General features: G+C 39.0%; 1 pseudogene; it reads left to right on the forward strand.

Moving 5' to 3' along the window:
- Positions 1–8354: 8354 nt before the first annotated feature.
- On the forward strand, positions 8355–8936 carry LOC149176458 (DNA (cytosine-5)-methyltransferase DRM1 pseudogene; annotated as a pseudogene).
- The last annotated feature ends 1561 nt before the right edge of the window (positions 8937–10497 follow it).

Genomic DNA, 10497 nt, shown 5'->3' on the forward strand with positions numbered 1-10497 from the left:
GGGACATGGGTTAGAGATTATACAACTTAAATCCATAGTAGCTCAAATCTGTTAGGGGAGGCCAAACCCCTTCAAAGATGGGTTTCCTGGTAAATCATGGTGGAGTGGATTTAAAAAAAGGCATCCAGACCTTGTGCTACGTACAGCTGAGGTGTTGAAAAGTGTGCAACAAGAAATTCTTGTTGAGAGTGCAACAAGATGATGGAGATTAGTGAAAAGAGTCACCTTCACTAAGTGGGCCCGCAAGCTATTTTTGGCGCAAGTCTATTTTTAGACTATGTCTATTTTTAGACATATGAATCATGTCTATGGATTGCAGGTTGCTGTTTATGGATGATTGGTCAAGTTGGGAAAAATAGATGGACTTCTATTTTTGATCAAAGTGTGAATGATCACAGTGTGAGTGATCAAAGTCTATTTTTAGACTGGTTGTCAAAAATAGAAAAGTCAAATATTATTGTCTCATAATAATATTTGGACTATAAACTTGATCTTATTCTCTTGGAGCACTTCAATTTGAGCTACAGAGGTGGCACATGCAGCTGTCAGAAGGAAATACGCTTTTCTTATGAGTCAGTTGAGTTGTTGCATGCATGACTTCAGTTAGAACTCAATCAGTTGAGTTTGGTGGAGTTGATTGTGGAGTTGATGGAGTTGTGTTCAGTTTGACTTAGTTAAACTAGTTGTAGTTAGTCTAACTGCAGATAGACTAATGATGAGTTGTTAAACTAATTATTAACTCATAATACAACTATAGAATACATCAGTTAACTCAGTTGCATGTCAGTGCATGTTCAGTTCAACAGGGACAAGTGGTAGAGAATCAGATTGCTATCAGTTGTGACTATAGTTGTGCACCAGATCTTGCACAATCAAGGGATTGAGTATGCCAATGAGTTTGCTCACGTATTTGCCCAGTATTGTAGCCTTTGCTCACGTCCAACAAAGTGTGAGTGATTATTTTGAGGTGAAATACGAGTTTGGGAAGTCATTCTCATCAGTTCTTGAGCAGGTATTGAGCAGTGGAGGCAGGCAAGCAGTGGAATAGATTTGGAGATCAGATCTGAGCTGTATTGTGTGTAACAGGTGGAGCTGGTACTGGATTGCTTGTGATAAGCATTGTACTTTGTAATGTTACATGTTCTCAATCATTAATATACAGATAGTTGAGGTCTTTTAGCGAGATGCTTTCCCCGGGTTACATACTGTGTTAATGTGTGAATGCTCTTGATGTTTTATTGTTATTGATGCTTCTGTAAATTGATGATCAACATAGAGGAGATTATGTATTATACATGTTCCGCTTATAATTGTATGATCAGGATAATCTCTGTGAATATGTGTTAAAATATTCAAAATTTCTACATGGTATCGGAGCTGCTTGATTTGTAGAAGAGATTTTTACATGATATCAAGCAAGGATTGATCATCAGATCTACTATTCAAGAAGTGTTTACATTCTATTTCTTTAGGTAGAGTCTGTAATCGGGCCAGGTAGCCTCTGGATTCATCCTTCCTTTGGAAGGTGAGATATCCGGTGAATGCCCATACAGTCAATCTCTGTACGAGAAATATTGTGTTCTCACGAATTTTAGATCGGAGGCAGTTGAGTTGGTTGCTGGTGGAATTCGAATTTGCAGCAGTGTTTTCTTGGTGACAACGCAGCAATGTCTTTCACAGGATTGCGATTGGAGTATGCCCTTGAGGGTAGTACGAATTATATTGCATGGAAGGACAGGATGGAGGCAGTGTTGGATGATAACGGGCTGAAGGAATTCATAGATACAGATATCCCAAAGCCTACTGATGATACTCAAGCTAATGCTTGGCAAAAGAAGACTGCAAAATGTCGAAGGATTCTATTGGAGGGCGTGAAGGATCACATTGTGTCCAGCGTCCATGGAAAGGCTACTCCATATTTGATGTGGAAATCATTAACAGAATTGTTCCAAAGCAAGAGCGATCAGAGGAAGCTGGCACTCAAAGATAAACTCAGAAACATCAAATGCGAGAAGGGTGACAGTATGCCCAAGTATCTCACGAGGTTCACTCAGTGTCGAGATGAGCTGGGAAGTGTGGGGGTTACTGTTGATGATGAGGATTTGGTGAGCTTGGCTCTCCTTGGTCTTCCGAAGAGTTGGCATTCCTATCAGGACTCTGTCAATGGTCGGGAGAAATTGCCAGGATGGGAAAGACTGTGGTCAGATCTTGTGCAAGAGGAGATTAGACGGAGCACCAGAGACGGTTCTTCATCCATGCAGGATGAGGAGAACTGTGCCTTAGCGAGTAAGGCGAAGAAGGGGAAGGGGAAGGTTTCAATTTCCGAATCCAGTTCTTCCAATGATGGGAAGAAGGTTGACAAGGCGAAGGTGAGATGCTTTCGTTGTCATGAGTTGGGTCATTATGCTACTAATTGCCCAAAGAAGAAGTCCAAGAAGGGATCCGAGGAAGGATATTAAGGTGAGGCAGCCTCACTTGCTTCACAATTTGAGTTGGACTTCACACTCTTCGCATGCATGGTTTCATCCATGGTGGGAAGTGGTTGGTTTCTTGACAGTGGAGCTTCTTTCCACATGACCGGTGACAAAAGTTTGTTCAGTACCTTGGAGGAGAAAGATCTCCAGATACTCATAGGGATGGGTAATGATGAGAAGTATAGTGTCTCAGGTGTAGGCACAATTATTTTTCAGAGGGAGCATGGAGCTCGCCTTACCTTGACCGATGTCAAGTATGTACCAGGACTGAAGAGAAACTTGGTGTCGATCACGATGTTGGAAGACAGAGGCTATGATGTGGTATTTAGTAAGGGAAAGGTTTTCCTTAGACACATCATCACTAGACAGGTGAAGCAGATTCGTTCACGGGTCAAGAACCTGTATGCTCTTGAGGTTCAAGATGCATGCAAAGCCTTGAGCAGCGAGGCAACTGATGGAGACTTGGTGGTTGAGAGGGAGCGTATATTACCTCTCAACATGCAGAGCCAGAAGAAGTCTCAGATGATTGTGGAGGAGCCACGATTAGTGCAGCAGCTTCAAGAGGTTGTGGAGCAGCCACAACAAGGGAAGCTGAGAGGAGATCGAGTAGAGACATCTACTCATCCAGAGACCTCCAGTAGCGGGAAACTTCGAGCCAGGTGGGTTGAGGGATCGCATGCATCCATACCTCCAGGTAGGAGGTGGGGTGATGTGGATTGATTGTCCCAAGGAGGAGGGGCAGGATCCTTGAGGTACCCAACCTCTTAGATGAGACCTTGCTACGGGAGCCCCGATGTGTAGTAGCAGGAACTGACTGATTGGGTAGAGACAGATGCGGATGGAGCGGCAGAGAGAGCGACAGTGCAGGGAATCCCAGGACAACGCATAGCTAGCAGGCTGTAGCAATGCGAGAGGCACAAGTGTTTTGCACAGTGCTAGGTGGCACAGAGAGGTGTGCAATGGTGCGAGAGGCATGGAGATGTTGCAGTAGCGCAGATGTCAGAGAGGGAGCACTTGTCAGCAGCAGGTAGAGCTTCAGCATCAGAGGGTGTTTCTATCCCAACAGGGAGGTCAGTTGGGAGCTGCAGTGCGAATGCAATGCTGGGAGATAGAACCAGCAGCAGCACAGATGCAGTCAGAGATCAAAGTGACAGAGGCTAGAGCAGTCAGATACTAAAGAGCACAGAGATGCAGAGTTTCAGTCGACAGAGGCAATAGCAGTCAGAGACTTTGATGACAGAGCAAGTGGACCGGCCAGATGTGTTGCATGGAGAACATTCCAGAGTTACAGGATCGGGTTTGAGAGGAAGCCTTTCTTGTTGAGAGGGAGTGTTGAAAAGTTTGCAACAAGAAATGCTTGTTGAGAGTGCAACAAGATGATGGAGCTTAGTGAAAAGAGTCGCCTTCACTAAGTGGGCCCGCAGGGTATTTTTGGCGCAAGTCTATTTTTAGACTATGTCTATTTTTAGACATATGGATCATGTCTATGGATTGTAGGTTGCTATTTATGGATGATTGGTCAAGTTGGGAAAAATAGATGGACTTCTATTTTTTATCAAAGTGTGAGTGATCACAGTGTGAGTGATCAAAGACTATTTTTAGACTGGCTGTCAAAAATAGAAAAGTCAAATATTATTGTCTCTTAATAATATTTGGACTATAAACTTGATCTTATTCTCTTGGAGCACTTCAGTTTGAGCTACAGAGGTGGCACATGCAGCTGTCAGAAGGAAATACGCTTTTCTTATGAGTCAGTTGAGTTGTTGCATGCATGACTTCAATTAGAACTCAATCAGTTGAGTTTGGTGGAGTTGATTGTGGAGTTGATGGAGTTGTGTTCAGTTTGACATGTGAGTGAGACAGTTCAGTCATGAACCAACTGTCAATGTTATGGAGGTTGTCACACCCACTGAACCATATGCCAATTTTGCATGTGATATTCCATATGAGGCAGTCGATGAAACAAATGAAAATGCAAACTTGATTTCAAATGATAATGCAACAGGATTAAACAATGAACCATTGAGCATGCCAACACAAGTAATCCCACCATCATGGTTGGCATAGGCCATGATGAATATCAACCCACATAATGTGTCTACCACCAATGAGGAAAGCATGTACATGCCTTCACAACCATCAGAGTTGAACACCGAACTTGCTCATTATTTTGTGGTCAATGGTTCACTGGAAGAGGAGCCTGTTCAACATGAAGTACCTGAAGAAGACAATAATGGGGGCCAATCAGTGGTATCGGAGGCTGAAATCCAAGTGTCAGATCCTAGGGAGCATGGGGCAAATCAGAGATTATTTGGTGCATTCCTAAAGCTACCAGTGGAGATAGTGAAGGCCTCATCAAGGCACTCAACTGCAGATTGTCTTCATTTGGGGAGGAGTTCACAGTTGCTCACATTTGAAGATTATATGAATTTATTGTTTGAGTTTGAACGTAAAAAAAAATGAAATTCAGGAAACTAAAAAGAGAAAGAAGGAGTTGGCCAAGGACAATAGAGTTGCAAGGATTGCAGCAGCAGAAGCTCGAACAAAGGAAAGGATGGAAAGACAAAAGGCAAGGGAATATAAGGAACATCAAAAACAATTGGCAAGGCAAGAGAGGGAGGCAAGAAAGGTTCAAGAAGTGTTGGAAAGAGGAGGGGTGACAAGCAAGGAAGTCTATGGTCCAAGCCAGTTTGAGGCAAATAGGACGATGCCCAATACGCTAGACCACATTGTAGAGAACACACCATCATACCAAGATCTGATTAACATCCAAGTCCCCCGCTATCAACTAGGGGTTGTGCCCACCTCATATACCCCTACCCTTGTAGGTTTAAATCCTAACTGTGTTTATATGACACCTGCACCCAGTGCTGGGGTTAGTAACACAAGTGGAAACTTGGGTTACTCAGTCCCTCCATGGATACAAGGAGCAAATTGAAGTCAAGGATATGGTAACATTCAAGCACATCCTAATCAACCAATCTTGGGTATCTACCATACTTGGGTCAAGCAGGAGACTCAACAATTCGAGGCAATGAAAGAAATGGAGGCCATCAAGCATAGGGGTGACATGAATTATTTTTTGTAGCCACATCGCAATGTTAATTTTGTAAGGATGCAATATGTTGATTGGTTTCATAGTAGAAGTTAAACTATAAACTATATTGAATTGGAATTGGAATCATGATGAATGTCAACATAATAATCACAATGTAAATTTTGTAAGGATGCAATATGTTGATTGGATTCATAGTAGAAGCTAAACTATAAACTATATTAAATTTTAATTGGAATTATGATATGGAATTATGATGAAATTCAACATAATAATCGCAATGTGAATTTTGTAAGGATGCAATATGTTGATTGGTTTCATAGTAGAAGCTAAACTATAAACTATATTGAATTGGAATTGGAAATATGATCTGGAATTATGATGAAAGTCAACATAATAAAGAAGGAAAAGAAGTGAACATGAATCAAAAGTAGTTACCAATAGAAGATACTAATAACCATCGAGAAACCAAGCATGAGGGGATTCAACAAGAGACAAAGAGATCTATAATATCTATCAAGTGGAAGAGATTTGTTTTATTATTTCAAGAGAGGTTATATATTGCACATATAAAGATAAAAAATTATCACTGTAGTTAGGATTATTACAAACATATTCATTGTTGAATAATTCCTAGAAGCTTCATTGTAGCTCTTTCCACCATGGGGACCCCTAAGCTTTATGGCCCATTTTCATTTTCAAAGGAAAGATCTGCCCAAGAGCATGTGCTTGAGAAGTGCAATGGAATCAACCCTCTGTCTGCTCACAGAGGCAGTAAACAAAAGAATCCCTTGGTTCTCACTAAAGGAAATTCAAGAGAAAATAATAGAAAGTAAAGATCAATTGAATCTAGTTTGAAACAACATTGCAAAGGAAAAGAAGTAGTAATTACTTAATTTGGTAATTACTTGATGAAAGGAAACATAATAAAGAAAGAAAATAAGTGAACATAAATCACAGATAGTTACCAATAGAAGATACTAATAAACATTGAGAAACTGAGCATGAGGGGATTCAACAAGAGACAAAGGGATCTATAATATCTATCAAGTGGAAGATATTTATTTTAATATTTCAAGAGAGGTTATATATTGACAGATCCTTTCTCAAGAGAGGTTATACATTGCACATGTAAAGATATAAAAATATCACTGTAATTAGGATCATTACAAACATATTCACTGTAATTAGGATCTAATGTACATCTAATGTACAGTAAAGCCATGAGAGTGGGGCTAAACAGTGCAGAGTCCCCTGACAAAATCCACAATGCAATGATGAATGAACTTGAAATGTGCATCTTAATAGACTTGAAAATCTGATGTACATCTAATGTACAGTAAAGCCACAATGCAATGATGAATGAACCTGAAATGTGCATCTTAACAAACTTGAAAATCTGATGTACATCTAATGTACAGTAAAGCCATGAGAGTGGGGCTAAATAGTACAAATATTCTTTACAAAATCCACAATGCAATGAAAGATTATGACCCAACCATTATCATAATATAAACAAATAGAAAATCATAATATAAACAAACAGATGCCAAGAAGATATCCTTTTTCAATTGGACAAGATCAAACCTAAACACTAATATATGACACTTCCACTAAGTCATAATATGAACAAACAAAAAATCATAATATAAACAAATAGAAGCCAAAAATATATCCTTTTTCAGTTGGACAAGCTCCAACCTCAACACTGATATAGAACACTTCCACTAAGTCATGAGATATACAACACTTCCACTAAGTCATAATATAAACAAACATTATCCTGGAGTTAATTTGTTTGGAACATTTTAGTTTTAATTACATGGTAAGATTTTTAAAGCGCTATAAAAATTTATAAGTTAGAAAAATATTTTTAATGTACATTAGTATGGTAATATTCATGTATCTCATAGGAGTTCCCAATTATAGTGTGTCACCAAGCCAGGGAATCCCTTGTTTAATTGAAGTTCGTAGGCTTACTGATAATCTGATTTCGTGGAAATCAACAAAGGGGCAGAGCGAATATCTAAATAAGATAACGCAATCAAGAAAGAGCCTTGATATCAATCAATTTCATGTAACATGAAGAAATTTGATCCCTCTCGGCTCATGTTAGTTTTGTATTTAAAATGGATTTATGTTGGTCTAATTGTAACTGATACATAATGATTGAGCCAAGCTTAAGATCTTCCTTTCCTAATGAATTCCCTTAATTGGAAAGCTTAGTTACAAGGAGATTAAATGTATTTTAAAAAGTTGAGTTCACTTCTATTCCAATCACAGTGGTGACATTTTTAAGAGTTGTAGACAAAATAAGACCTCTTATTTGTACGAGGAAAGCAGTTAAAAGACCTCAGAGTAAGATATTCAAAGAATGCTTTGCAAAGATGGAGCCTTCGCTCCATCCTTGTTATTGTTTTACTTTTTTTAACAAATAAAAATGTTAAGACGAAGTATATTTACCGGTTAAAGGATGTATACATTTTACTTGAAATTTGACTGCAATCAAATCGTTGGAGATGGACTTATTGTCCGACTGCAATCAAATTGTTGGAAACAGAGTTATTGTTCGAGACTAGATGGTCCTTTTTCTAAGATTCTCATATATGAATTTTCTAAGTTCTATGAGATTAGATACAATGCCCCATGTTTAAAGGTAAGAATTATACTGGTAGACAGAGTTCTTTGCATTGAAATTACCAAGTATAAATTATGTTTACTGATGTGCAGGGACTGGAGGCAGAAGATGAAAACTCATGTTTAAGAGAATATCGGAAAAGAAAGATATTGTCTTGAAAGCTAGATCATCTTCAATAAAGAAGAAAATGCCTAGAGCGCAAGAGAAGAAAATATTGAAGAACAAAAATATCAGAGAAACAATACAATCTGAACAAGTTGAATTGAATGATGAACATTTAATGCTTCCGTATCCATCCCTAGAGGAACTTATTGGGTTTGGAGTTCCTAGATACCCTGGGCCTGTGGAACAACGTCCAAAGGAGATCAAGGCATCTATGCATGGGCCTCCATTCTTCTACTATGAACATGTGGCCATGGAACCAAAAGATGTTTGGGATACAATAACTCGTCATTTTGGTGGCATATGGCCAGAGTTTGTTGACTCAAAATCTTTTTCAGTTTGTATGAGGCCAAGAGGCTATGTTCACAAACTTCCTATAGATGGGCGGTCTCGAGTCCTGCCTTTGCCTCCTATGAAAATCCATGAAGCATTGCCTCACACAAAAAAGTTTTGGCCTCCGTGGGATAATAAAGAAAAACTGAATTGCATGTGCCTAAGACGAGTCAGTGATATCCTATGCCAAGCTCTCAGGTCTATTTTGAAAACCTCATAAGGAAACCCAACATTACATGAGTAGTCTCATATACTTGAAAGAGCAATTGAATAAGAAAGAGCAATCAAGAAAGAAAATTGATCTCAATCAATTTCATGTCACAAAAGATCTTCTGGAAAGGCCATATTTCCAAATCCATTGTTCTAGAAGTCGAACCTAAGGGAGACTCTCAAAATCCAAGTACAAATAATTCTTGGTTCTGACAACACAAATCTGAAACCCAACACAGAAATGAAACCTAAATGGAACAGGATAAACTAATTATGGATTTGATTTTATTTATTTAGTGCAAGGATGTCTATATGGATAACAATATCATATGTGAAAACGTATATATGCACTTTCAACCTATTTATAGACTAGTACGAGCTTACTATACACCTCTTGCTTCATATCACTGATTATAAGAACACAACTTCATCATAGAGCTAAATATAGAATGGTAATCATAGTAAGATAACTAGTACGAGCTTACTATACACCTCTTGCTTCATATCATTGATTATAAGAACACAACTTCATCATAGAGCTAAAGATAGAATGGTAATCATAGTAACATAATACGGCTTAATATAGGTTTATAAACCTGAACCTGACTGTAAAACCCATAATTGCTTATTTCCGACAACACAAATCTGAAACCCAACACAGAAATGAAACCTAAATGGAACCTGACTATAAAACCCAACACAAATCTAAAACCCAAAAGCGACTATAGTAAATCTAAGGAGAGGAAGGAAGGTTTAAATTATCCCTTGCCTCATTGAAGAATGGTAGCATTTGCCTAGTTGATAGGTAGAAATTGTTCCTACCTGATAAAAGAGGAGAAGAGAATGGTATAAATCCCAATGAAAGGAGAATAATGGTGCCAAATTCAAAGGGGTTTAGCAGTTCCAAACCTAATTTCAAAAACAAAATTTCGTAGGCCCATCGCACTCGGCCATCCAGTGCATACATTCCTCCAATCCTGGCCCCTTTGGCCTTATAATATTCAAACCCCTATATATGTGATTCCAGCTCACTGACTTCCTTCTTACAAAACTCATGAAAGGGGCCTCCAATCTTTATTGAGCAACATGAAGGCAATTTTGGACTTTGTTTTCATTACCCTCCCAAAACCTGAACCTGACTGTAAAACCCAAAACCCAACAAACTGAAAACCCATAAATTAACCAAAACCCACAAAACCCACACGGGTGAAGGTGTTTAAAAACACATACACAAGAATACACAAGCATAACAAAGGCACAATATTCCAATGGAGGCTAAATGTGTTAAAAAACGCAGTACTTAGGCTAGTAGGACAGTGTCCTACCTTCTATGTCTAGTTGATGTTTTTTCTCCATGCCTGAAAGCCACACGAACCCCAGATGCTCCAAAAATAGTAGTTCACACTGCGACAACCTACAAGACAACATCAAAATGGTTAGATATCCCAAAAAATGAAGATAAAATGTGAAATTGAAGCTCATAAATTGAACTACAAACCTGAAAAATCCGTTCGGAGCGCGAAACGACCATGTCCAACACCGAGCCGAGCTAAATTCGCCACAGGGATAAACACAAACGAATAACGAGCCCATACCACCAAACGGGGAAGAAAAACCAGGCGAAA

The sequence above is a fragment of the Pinus tabuliformis genome, chromosome 4_1, assembly GCF_031772625.1.
Source record: "Pinus tabuliformis cultivar Carrire ecotype Pingquan chromosome 4_1, CPIR1, whole genome shotgun sequence".
Taxonomy (NCBI): Eukaryota; Viridiplantae; Streptophyta; class Pinopsida; order Pinales; family Pinaceae; genus Pinus; species Pinus tabuliformis.